The sequence below is a fragment of the Neopelma chrysocephalum genome, unplaced genomic scaffold (genome assembly GCF_003984885.1).
Source record: "Neopelma chrysocephalum unplaced genomic scaffold, ASM398488v2 Primary Assembly neopelma1_286, whole genome shotgun sequence".
Taxonomy (NCBI): domain Eukaryota; kingdom Metazoa; phylum Chordata; class Aves; order Passeriformes; family Pipridae; genus Neopelma; species Neopelma chrysocephalum.
The window spans coordinates 1154104-1166427 of NW_020897948.1; the positions used below are offsets into that span (position 1 = coordinate 1154104).

General features: G+C 49.9%; 1 long non-coding RNA gene across 3 annotated transcripts; it reads right to left on the reverse strand.

Annotated features, from left to right (window-relative positions):
* Positions 1-2441: 2441 nt before the first annotated feature.
* LOC113978058 lies at positions 2442-11615 on the reverse strand. 3 transcript variants are annotated; one of them, XR_003537481.1, is made up of 4 exons: positions 10490-10507; positions 9280-9531; positions 3425-3655; positions 2442-2924 (listed from the first exon to the last, which is right to left on the reverse strand). It is a non-coding gene; the product is annotated as an uncharacterized LOC113978058 (long non-coding RNA). The 3 variants fall into 3 exon arrangements; XR_003537479.1 differs by having other exon boundaries at positions 9280-11615; XR_003537480.1 differs by having other exon boundaries at positions 9270-11615.
* Between the last annotated feature and the right edge of the window lie 709 nt (positions 11616-12324).

A 12324-nucleotide genomic window follows, 5' to 3' on the forward strand; every position in this document is an offset into this window, starting at 1 on the left:
GAATCCTTAGGGTTCTCCCTCAAGAAGAACAAGGACTGGTTTGATGAAAACAATCAAGAAATCCAGGAATTGTTGAGGAAGAAGAGAACTGCCCACCAAGCACACCTTGCACTGCCATCCTGTCACGCTAGAAAAACAGCCTTTCGTCTTGCATGCAGCAAGCTCCAACAGAAACTCCGTGACATCCAGAATAAGTGGTGGACCGATCTAGCTGCAAAAACTCAACTATGTGCAGATACAGGGGATCACAAAGGATTCTCTGAGGCCCTGAAAACAGCATACGGGCCTACATACCAAGTCCAAAGCCCACTACTCAGTGCAGATGGTCAAACGCTTCTGACAGATAAAACCTCCATTCTGAATAGATGGTCTGAACATTTTCAGACTCTTTTCAGTACCAACCGTGTAGTCCAAGACTCAGCCATTCAGTCCATCACACAACAACCGGTGAAATACGAATTGGATACTGCCCCCACTTTAGGAGAAACCCTCAAGGCCATACAGCAGGTGAAAATCGGCAAGGCAGCTGGGGTTGATGGAATCCCACCTGAAGTCTGGAAACATGGGGGCCTTGCACTCCATGCTAAATTTCATGAGCTTGTGGTGCGCTGTTGGGAACTAGGCGAACTACCTTCAGACCTTCGTGATGCAGTCATCATCACCTTGTATAAGAAGAAAGGTACTAAATCAGACTGCTCAAATTACCGTGGTATTACTCTGTTCTCCATTGCTGGCAAAATCCTGGCAAGAACACTCCTGAACAGACTAATACCCGCTATAGCAGAAGGAATTCTACCTGAAAGTCAGTGTGGTTTCAGAGCCAACAGGAGCACCACAGACATGATATTTGTTCTCAGACAACTGCAAGAGAAGTGTAGGGAACAGAACAAAGGTCTCTATGTAACCTTTGTCGACCTCACCAAGGCTTTCGATACTGTGAGCAGAAAAGGTCTTTGGCAGATTTTGGAACGTCTAGGTTGTCCCCCCAAGTTCCTTAAAATGATCATCTCACTTCATGAGGATCAGCATGGTCAAGTCAGATATGGCAACGCACTTTCTGAGCCCTTTCTAATAAAGAATGGTGTGAAACAAGGCTGTGTTCTCGCTCCTACCCTATTCACAATCTTTTTCAGCATGATGCTCCAAAGGGCCACGGCAGACCTCGATGATCAGGACGGTATCTACATTCGATATCGTACTGATGGAAGCCTATTCAACCCAAGGCGATTGAAGGCCCACACCAAGACCTTAAACCATCTTGTCCGGGAGCTGCTTTATGCTGATGACGCCGCCCTTGTCGCTCACACAGAAGCAGCTCTGCAGCGTTTAACATCCTGCTTTGCAGAGGCTGCTGAGCTCTTTGGGCTGGAAGTCAGCTTAAAGAAGACAGAAGTTCTCCATCAACCTGCACCTCAGGAAGTCCCCCACCATTCCCACATCACCATCGGCCAATCAGAGCTCAAATCAGTCCAACAGTTTAATTCCCTGGGCAGCCTCATCTCCTGGGATGGTGAGATTGACGGGGAGATAGACAATAGGTTAGCAAAGGCATACAGTGCTTTTGGAAAGCTTCATAAAAGAGTTTGGCGTAATAAACACTTGAAGAAAAGTACCAAGATCAGTGCTTACAGAGCCATAGTGCTGTCTACTCTTTTATATGGTTCCGAATCATGGGTCATCTACCGCCACCACCTGCGTCTCCTAGAACGCTTCCATCAACGCTGCCTCCGTACAATCCTAAACATCCACTGGTCAGATTATGTGACCAATACATCTGTTCTAGAACAAGCAGCAGTCACAAGTATTGAGGCCATGTTGCTGAGAACACAGCTGCATTGGGCAGGGCACGTCTCCAGGATGAAGGACCAACCACCCCCTCCCTAAGATCCTGCTCTATGGTGAACTTGCCTCCGGCTGCCGCAAGAGAGGAGCCCCGAAGAAAAGATACAAGGACTCCCTGAAACAACATCTCAGCCTTGGCCACACTGATCACCATAACTGGTCTACTCTGGCCTCCAATCGGGAGGTCTGGAGACACACCATCTATAACGCTGCTGATGCTTTTGAGAAAGCTGCAGGATCACCCTTGAGGAGAAAAGACAACGCAGAAAGAATCGAGCCTTGCAGAATATACCACCTAAGGAGTCTTTCTGCTGTGCCTTTTGCAACCGGACGTGCCTGTCTCGTATTGGCCTTTTTAGCCACCAACGCGCTTGCAACAAACGTGGGTAGAGCCCTTCCCAAATCTTCGTTCGCGAAGCCCAGCCATGGTGATATTTTGACCCTAGAAGAAACAGAAAACTAATCCCAGATTGAAATGAAATCACTAAATGGGATGCTGAGTCAGAATTCAGGTTATGGCACCTCCATGTTACTCTGGTGTTGTAGGACTCTGCTTTCAGGAAACCGAACCTGCTTTTCTCAGAAGTCCTGTACTCATGTGGTCCTCTCCTTCCTGCTTTCCTCACAGCTTTTCCAAGTTCCCCTTGATTCCTGGTGGTTCCTCTCCCACTGGTACCTCCAATCCTCACTGGAGCTCCCAGGGTTAATATAGAAATAACAAACGCACCATTTGGTCGTGATTTCTGTGGGTTTACTGTTTAAGCATTTATTCTATGTTGTGTCTCTTAGTTTGGGTTGCACTTAGCAGCCTTGGTGATAAGATAAAAAAATCTTTATGTGGGAATTTTCTAAGTTTAGAGAAACCCAAACACTACGAGACATGAAAGACAGGCTGAGAGAAGCACGAGGTGGCTTGGCTGGAGGCCTCCATGCTTGGTTCCTATTCTGCTTTCTTTCTTTACCGTCCTCCAGCATCTCTCTCCTCACTGCCTCTTCTCTTGTTCCTGCCTCAGGTTTTCATTCATCCCTTTCCTTCCTGGTTTTCTGGTTTTCCAATTACCGGTTTTGGCCTGAGCTGACAGCTTAGGGAAGAAAAGAAAAGGTAAATGTTAGCCTTGTTCTTGAACAAAAACATGGTTTTCTGAAGTTCTGAAGGCAAACAAAGGCAATTTCCTTAGAAATCTAGATCCTTCCTCCTCGCTGCAATACTCCTTGGAAGTGCTGGCTCCCAGTGTCCTCCATAGCCACCGAGTTCCCCCTACCCATCACTGGCTCCTGCTCCCTCTGCTTCCCCCAGCAAATCCCTGGCCCTGGGAGCCTCAGCTGCAGGAGTTGAGCTCAGTACCCACTGCACTGCAAGACCCAGGACCTGCAGCCACATGCCCTTTCTGGACCACAGTGGTTGGGAACTGCAGGTATCCAGAAATCCCAGCATCCTGAGGACCTTCCGCTTCTCACTCTGTGTGCCCCATTCCCTCCCCCAGGCCCCTCCCCAGACCCAAGCACCGGATCTCCTCTCCATGGTTCCTCCCATGGAAGGAGGAACAATCTCTTCCTCCTCACCGTCACCTTCTCTTCTTACTTTTGTTCCTGAAGCATCGAGTTGAAAGCCCAGTGGTACATCAGTAGTGGAGACTGTTTCTAAGGTATCAAGTCACACAGACCATGGCACGTGAGGGTAGAAGCATGCAGGAGTCTTTTGTGAAGTCTGGCAAAAGCTGGGATAAATACCTCCTGCATCTGAAGAGCCAGGCAGGTTCTGCAAAGTGTGGTTGCTCTGACATGCTCAAGAACTTGTTTGATATAGCCTGATCTGTAAGAAAGAGCAAGAGAGGTTGCTCTGCTGTGCCTTGGATGGACTTTCCACCCTCAGCACCAAGCTGAGACTGGAGAAAGACACTAACTTGGGACATCTCCGTGGGGCTAAGGAAAGCCACAGGCCGTGGGGAAACTCCAGAACTCTATAACCCATCAGTGCTGAAGGCAAGAGGGGGAAGGACTGAAGAGGGGACATCCACAGAAGCTCGAGGCAGTGTCCCATTGCCCCTGCACTGTGCGATGGGAGCTGCAGGCTGTGCCAGTTTCAGCAGAGATTTGGTGGTGCCCAGTTTGGATCACCAGCCCCACAGGCAGAGCAGGGGTCACTAAGACATTATAAGGCACCTCATTAACACTCATTAAGGCATATCTAACTCCTGTGAGGTATTGCTAATGGGCAGCAACAGAGGTGGGGGTGCACCAGTGGACACCACGCCAGAGTCCAGCCCTGAATGCCTCCAGCTCTCCCAGCCTGTCTCCCTAGCAGAAGTGCTTCAGCCCTCAGGGCATCTCTGTGGTCCTTCCTCCTCTTTTTCCAGTCCCAGGAGCCTGCCCAGAGCCTGTCCAGCCATCCCTCATCCACCAATGCGTGCCACTATTACAGCAAGGGAGAGCAGTGCAGATGGCATGAGGAAAACAGCAACACACACAATCTGGCCAGGGAAAGCTGATAGGAAGCAGAGTCCTTGGGAGAGCTGAGCAGAGCAGCAGGTGGAGGTCCCTGCACCAGCCATGTTGGGGGATGAGAGAGAATGGTCTCCAGCTTGGAAACGCCCCAGGGCACACTTATGACATTTGTTCCTTGATCCCCAGCCCCTCCGAAGTCTGGCTGTGTGAAGCTTGTGTTACAGCCAAGAGACTTCCTGCTGTAGCATGTAAAAATGAGGCTGTAATGGGGGACTGGGAGCCCCCGACTTGGTGGGTGGCATAGCCAAATCACTTCCCCCATCTGTGCATTGGTGTGTCCACCAGTAAAACAACAGGAGACACAACTCTGCCTTCCTTTCAAATGGATGGAAAACACCATCTCTGAGCTGTGCAAACACTACATGTTCAAGACATATCCTATAGGGAGAAACACAGGAGCCTTTCTCTTCTCAGGACTGTTTCCCAAAGCAGGTGCTGAGTGTGTCTGGGGAAGCAGCCTGGGCAGCGGTCACATTCCCAGCTGAAATACTGGGAACAGAGCAGTGCAGCACTCTCATCATAAAACTGTAGTCTACTCAGAGAAGCCTAAAAAAACTGGCAGGAAATTACAGGCATTACATGAACAGACATGCCATTTGGAATACAGCCATGTTTGAGCAGCTATCAAAGCTGTCAGAAAACAGGGAAGAGTTAAATGTAAGATGTGAATGAGAGTCCAGAGAGAGAGAAAAAACAGAGGGAAATGGGAGAGACTCTGAGTGCCAGATGTCGGCTGTCAGAGTGGGTTCCCATGCAATGGGAAATACAATGACATGTCCAAATGGAGACTGTAAGCAAGGTAGGAAGGTCCAGTTTGCAGCCAGGAGGTGCCAGGCTGAGGGCTGGCTGTGCCCACTTTTTCCCTTGGCACTTGACCACATTTTTAGTGATACTTGTTAATTTTTTTCCCATTAATCCTTGTCTCATTCCATGGATGGGGAGGACTCCCCTGGTGAGAAACCAAGGAGAGGGAGCTGTCCTTTGTCTGAAGGAGCAGCAGGAATGCATGGAGCTCTGCCCTGAGATGGATAATGAGCCAGTCAAGAGTATCCTGGTTGGAAGGCAAATTGATGTGCTCCTGGTGCTCAGGTGATGTGCTCCTGGTGCTCAGGTGATGTACTCCTGAATGTCTGCTATAGACTTCCATATCAGGAAGCAGAAGATGAAGTTTTCTTCAGACACCCGGAAGAAGGCTCCTGTTTGCAGAGCATGGTCCTCATGGAGGACCTTAACGCCTGTGATACCATCTGGAGGGACAGCACAGCAGGGCACAGGCAATCTGGGAGGTTCCTGGAACACTCTGGCAAGAATTTCCTAAAAGATCCAAAGAGGGAAGACACTGATAGACCTGTAAACATGTTGAGGAATGTGAAGGATGAGGGCAGCCTTGGCTGAAGAGAACATGGCATGGTGGAGGTTAGAGTCCTGAGGGAAGGGAGCAGAGAAAAAGGTTGCGAAAAATGGTAGGGCCTCATGTAGTCGTAGCTGGTTCATATTTGAGATATCAATGTAGCCGTTAAGTTCTGTATTTAGTGACTAGTCAAGGCCATAGGGCATGTGACAGTAGATGGCCCAAATCGACTCCCTCAGTCTCCCTCTGCGCCCTGGCCAGGCCTAAGGGAAAACCAATAGAGGAAGAAAGCCAGGTTGTTTTTCCTCACCAGTTGAATGATGTCAGCTGGTTTGTTTAACACTATATAAGCTGGACCCTCTCACAGCTAAGATGGAGGCTTCACCTGCGGGTGGACACACTGCATAAGATTTCCCAGTTACTGGGAAGAGGTTCTCCAGACCTTCGCTGTGACCGGCACCTTTCCAGCTGAAGTGTCATCTGGATGATGACAATTACATAGTGTAACTGGTGAGGTATCTCTCTCTTAATCACTGTAAGTCTTTCTCTGTAGTAATGATTAGATGCATTGCTAAGTGTATTCTTTCATAAGTCACTGCTTCTTTTGTGATTATTTACTGTCTTGCACTCTAGTAAACTTTTACACTTATGCTTTAAAGTTGGTGTCTTTGTTCCTTCAATCCATCCTCATTACTGGGGGAGGGAGAGGGCAAAACATATTGGCAAAACAGCAAGTAACCAAGTAAAAGTAGCAGGGGCTTGAACAAGGCAGTCCTGACAAAACCCAGGCATAAAGAGGAGGTGTAGAAGAGGTGGAAGCAGGGAGGACAATGCATGGGGAATCCAAAGACACTGTCCAGGTGTGTTGAATGGGGTCAGGAAAGCCAAAGTCCACCTAGAGCTGAATCCGGCAGGGAACAAGAAAGGCAACAAGAAAGGCTTCTACAGGTACACCAGCAGCTACAAAGGAGATGGAGGGACTGGAGCATCTCTCATATGAGGGAAGGCTGAGAGAGCTGCGACTGCTCAGCCTGGAGCAGAGCAGCCTTGTGAGGGATCTTATTAATGGATATAAATAACTGAAGCTGGGTGCAAAGGGGATAGATCCAGGCTCTTTCCAGTGGTGCCCAGCACCAGGAGAAAAGGTAGCAGACACAAACTGAAATACAGAAAATCCTTCCTAAACATTAGAAAGAGTTGTTTTACTGTGAGGTTGTTGAACACAGGAGTGGGTTGTTGAGAGGGGCTGCAGAATCTTCATCACTGGAGCTACTCAAAGCCCATCTGAAGATGGCCCTTATCGATCTGCTCCCCTTGGCCATGCTTTGGGAGGGGTTTGAATTATGGAATCACTGAATCATTTAGGTTGGAAAAGCCCTTTAAGATCATCAAATCCAACCATTAACCCAACACCTTGTTCATCACTAAACCATATCCCCGCATACCACATCCACATGCCTTTTGAACACTTCCAGCGGTGGTGATTCCCTGGGCAGCCTCTTCCAATGACTGACCACTGTTTCTGTGGTGAATTTTTTCCTACTGAAGACAGCTCTAGCACTGCTTTCTAACCTCAGCAACTCTGTGGATCTTTGTTTGGTCAAGTAATTTATCTAACATCACCAGATACGTAAAGAAAGGGCTGTGGATCCTCTGTGATACAGGAAGAGACCCCACTCCTCTGGTGGTCTTCCAACCTCTTCAGCTCTGCCGATACATGGCTGTGGTGTGCAGGATCCCAACTCCAGCCTCCCCTGGAGAGATGGATGCATGTCCTGCCACCAGCACAGACTCTGGTCCTGCCATGCTGTGAACACAGTCAGCAGGTTGTGTCATTCCAGCTGGGACACTCCTCCTGCCACACCGGAGCCTCCCTGAGACATGGCTCTGACTCCCTCCCCACACACATGCAGTGGTAGGTTCATTGCAAGGTTTTAGGCTGCTGTCCACTGAGCAACTCAGGAATTGTTTTCTTTTTCTCTTCCTGCTCCAAGGCCCATTTTTCAGGACTGGAAATACCCCCAAAACACCCCAGTAAGGTTCTAGAGGTATGGAGAGAGCCCAGCTCAGGTATATCATGTCAGTAACTTGTATTAAATTAATAGAGAAAGGGTCGATCTGAATCATGAGCACAGCCAGAGGTGTGGAAGGGAGAGGAGTGTTCTCAGAAAGGCGGGTCAGCTGAAAAAGAAGGGCAAGTGCCTGCAAGGAGGAAAAGGGGCTCTGATGCCACTGAAGTGCAGGGACTGCCTCGCTGGAGCAGAGGTCAGTCCTGGACAGCTGCTCTGGGCTTCAGGGAGAGGGTCAGGAGTGGCTCTGGCCCTCATCAGAGAGGTGGGGTAATGCTGTATTGACACAGCAAAGACAGTGTGGATTGAAGAGAACAAAAACCACAGAGTCAAGTCTGGCCAGATGTGCCAGACCTCTAGGTTGGGAGAAGAGGAAATGTAGAGGTAATTAAGGCCTATAAAAGAACATTCAAAAAATCCAGATCCATCTTAAGTGAGGGCAAAGGGGGTTAACTGCAGTCATTAAGGGGAATACTCATGAGAAAACGAGGGAACTTTGGCCTGTTTTGATCTTGTTTCTGCTCATACCAGAGTTAAATCATTAAGCGTGAATGGGATCTGCTTCCCTGCCATCCCTGAGCACAACAGCCTTGTACCAAGGTCAGTGGTAGAGAGAGCTGGGTTACATAGGGGGAAACTGAGGTATGGCAAGGGGGTGGTACAAACATGGGTCATTCTCCACCTCCTGTGAACTAGCCTGTCCATGAGGTCATGGTGTTTAGGGGTTGGTAGAAGCAGCTCCCTTACACTTGCTCTCCTTCTCTCTCAAAATAAAGAGGATGACAGGGGGACTGGACCAGCCCAGTGCTGTCTCCTCCCACATCTTTGGGATGATTTATGATGATCCTTCCCTGCAGAGCCTTGCACCCTGCCAAGGTCCCTTCAGCATAAAGGGCCACTGTGCTGTAGCTTCTCCCAGCTTACGGCAGGGGAGATCTCACACTGCTGTTGTCTTGGGCATGATGGTTGGGAGACATGAATAAAAACAGTATTCAGCTGTGACACCAGAGAGCAAGGAACCAGAACATTCAACCACGGTATTCACAACCTTATAGAGTTTGCTGGGCTGCTGCTTTTCCAGTTGGCTCGCTCCAAAGGCACGGCCTCAGGGCTACACCCCTAAGCACCTGTGCAAGCAGGCTCATAACCCCTCCTGATGCCAGGAGGATCATGCCCTCCTCTCACCCAGGTGCACTCATTTGGGCTGGCTTTCAGGGCTCCCCAGTTGTGACGTGATGGGGAAATATTCACAGCAGCACTCAGGGCCAGCAGCCTCTCACTGTTACCCCAGACACAGCCCAGCAAACCCAAACTGTGGGTATGGGTGTTGTGCCCCAGGTGACCTCCCCGTCCCAGGTGGCTTTCAGTGACATCCTGAGAAGAGGCAGCCAGCTGGGCTGGTTCAGTCAAGGACACCCCAGCAACTGCCACCCATCAAGACTGGCAGGGCAGAAGGTGAGGGTGATCTCCTGGCACCCTGAGGAGGGCACTTTCATGCTCACCTGAGCTCACCTGGCCAAGCCATCCACTTTTCCAGCCAGACGACATGGCTCGTGGTGCTTCCAGCTTTGAAGGATTCCCAAGTCAAAGTCCAGGCTCTCAAAAACAGGAGTTATTTTGAACTGAGTAGTCTTTGGACTTTTTAAATTCCTCTTCTCATTTCTAAGACCGCAATTTTCAATCACCTCAGAAGTTCAAGAGCACAAGCACTGGAGTGGCTTCTCCTAAGGAAAAACCCTCAAGATGAAGCTGTGTTCTCCATTCCTGGGGAAAGACAACAGCTGGAGATGTGGCTTTTGCTCCTCCTCATCTGGAGTTTAATCTGCATTCACAACCAAGGTCACCTCAGTCAGCACTGGGTTTGAAAGGTGACATGGTGACAAACCCTCTCTCCTGTGCAAGGCCAACGGCAGTTGAACTGGTGCCACCAAGGCCCCTGCTCAGCTGCATTCCAAGAGCTGACCAAAGCAGTCCAGCAGATCAAGTTGGAAAACTAACTCCTTCAGTCCATATCCCATAAATCTAAATAAGGGATCACAGTTTGTTTACCAATTCCCTACACTGTGGATGATTGTGAATCACTCACCGGTTCAAGTGTAGGTTTTGATGTGCAAGAGGAGCATGTGCTGTTCACAGAAACAGCTCCAATGTCAAAATCAACAACCAACAGCCTAGAATTGATGGGGGTTTCATCCTTGGGGCTCTCAAGCTCAGGAGGAAACATTGAAGGGAACACCCCCCTATATAAGGGCTGCACAATTCAAGGTGCACTAAGAACAATAACCCACATGCAAGGAAACTATTATCTTAACCCCAGGTGATGAAGTGGCCACCAAGGGATGGCCATGCTGTAGGGTGAGGTCAGTGGTCCCACACAGGGGACAATGACCTCAGGGAACAGGGTGACAGTGCTCAGAGACCATTTGACCTCTGCAGAGCAGCTGAGTGATGCAAATGCCATCCCCTCTGCCTGAAACAGGTGGTGGAGAGGAAGTAAGAACAATCTGGTTTGCCTTTTTTTGTTGAATTATCTCCTAAATAAGAAGCTAAGTAAAAGAGGAGACTGGGATTTTCATTTTACAGTGAAATAAGGTACATTTTGCAAGTTGCACAAAATCAAACTGACAAGAACTGCTCATTGAGAGTGTCGGATTAGTGAGGTGTTGTGCATTAAAGTGTTTGGAAGCATGAATTGCTCTGAAGAGCTCGGTGTTGCTCTAACTCCGTCTGCTTTCCCCAGCAGCAGGGTTGTCATTTGCAGCTGTGTTTGTACTTGTCCGCTGGTGACTGATTCCTGTGCTGCTCATGGCTCCAGAGGAAACCTAAAGATGGATGCAGATTTTCCCCATCAGGTAACATGGGGTGCCCACAGCTTCCTCTGGAGCACCTGGTGATGGGCAGTGGCCGTCACGTCACTGGCCTCTCCAGACCAGGAACCAAATTTGTGCTGGGACTCTGGGGGAGCTCCATTAGTGCTTCTTTCCCAGCAGAACCCACAGCAGTTTGCTCCCATGGGGTGAGCAGCCTGGCGAGTAGCCGGCAGCTTCCTCCTCCCCTCCTCAAGGGGTGCTGTTACCCACTCACTGCTCCGGGCGCAGGGGAGCTGGTGTTCCCATCGGAAAGGAGCCTCTGCAAAAGGCAGCAGGGTGAAAACAAGGCTCCATTTTCCTGTTCCCAGGCTGCTCTCCAGAGCCTTTCTGTGCCCCATGCCTGGGTGTCTGGCAGGCAATTTACACCACAGATGATCTGAACATGCAGAGAACCGCTAGCACCACAGCCTTGCTGGATCTGTGCAGGGAAAACTTCCTCTGGAAACACTAGGGCTCCCTCCAGCCTGCCCTCCTTCCCAGGAGGGCTGTGCAGGGACACAGGATTTGCTCTGTGCTCCAGGCTCATCACCCCAGCATGGCTCATCTCCAGGCAGTGCTTCCAGCTCTGGGCAGTGGAAGGTTCAGAGCTCTCCAGCCCCTGGAAGGCACCTGGTGATAGTTCATGCAGAGAGGAAACTGAGGCAGGAGTGAAGTGACTTGGCCAAGGGGTTCCTTGAGCCTCATATCAGTGTTCAAAAAAAGCGTGGCTGTGGCAGCTGGGGACATCAGTTAGTGGTGGGCTTGGCAGCGCTGGGTTAATAGTTGGACTAGATCTTAGAGACCTTTCCAACTTTAATGATTCCATGATTTTATGGGTTTTTTTCTTCCTTTCTGGCCCAGCTCCACCAAAACACAATGCCTGGTACTCAGCATTATCCACACTCACTGCAGCAGAGCTGGCAGCGTGGGGAGCACCACTCTGCCCACCTCAGCATGGCCTCAGTGCTGTCCTTCCTGACAGGTGAGGGGAAAGGAATCCCTGGGAGCCCTGGAAGAGAGAAGGGAGAAAATATGGAAGGGAGAAAATATGATAATCAAATCCTGGTCATTAAAATGTGAGGTTTGCTTCAGTTTCCTTCTCTCTCAATCTGGAGGGATTAGCACCAGCCAGATAAGAGACCTGTCAAGGCACTTCCAGCAGCGCTGCTTAGCCTGGCCTCCAGCTGACTTCCAGCCAGGATGATTTCTGAGAGACCAGCATCTCCCTGCAGCACCCTCTGAAAATATAACAAAAAAGGAGGGTTAGGGAGGAAGCTGTTCTGGAAGCTTTTCTTACACTAAGAATGGCTCTCCATTAGCGACACTGCTGGGCCCTGACAGCCATGTCCCCATCTCACCTGGGAGCACTGCCAGCACAGCGACATTTCCACAGATCCTCACAGCCTGCCAGGCTTCCGGCACGCACAGAGCATGGCCCAGCGTGGTCCCTGCCCCAGCATCCTCCCAGGACACGTGCCACAGGGCAGGAAGATTTGGGGCAGCCATGCTCTTCCCGGAGTGCAGATGTGGAGATGGAGCAAAATGCAACCTTGAGCCCTGGGAAAGTGCTGTTTGGACTCTCAGAACAACACGTTTTTTTTTCTCAGCTAGTACAGGGGCTCTTTTCCCAGGGGTGCTGCTCTTGGCTACCAGGGCTCTCAGCAGCCTTTCCAGCCTGCCTCTGCCAAGGCATGGGAGGAATTATCTT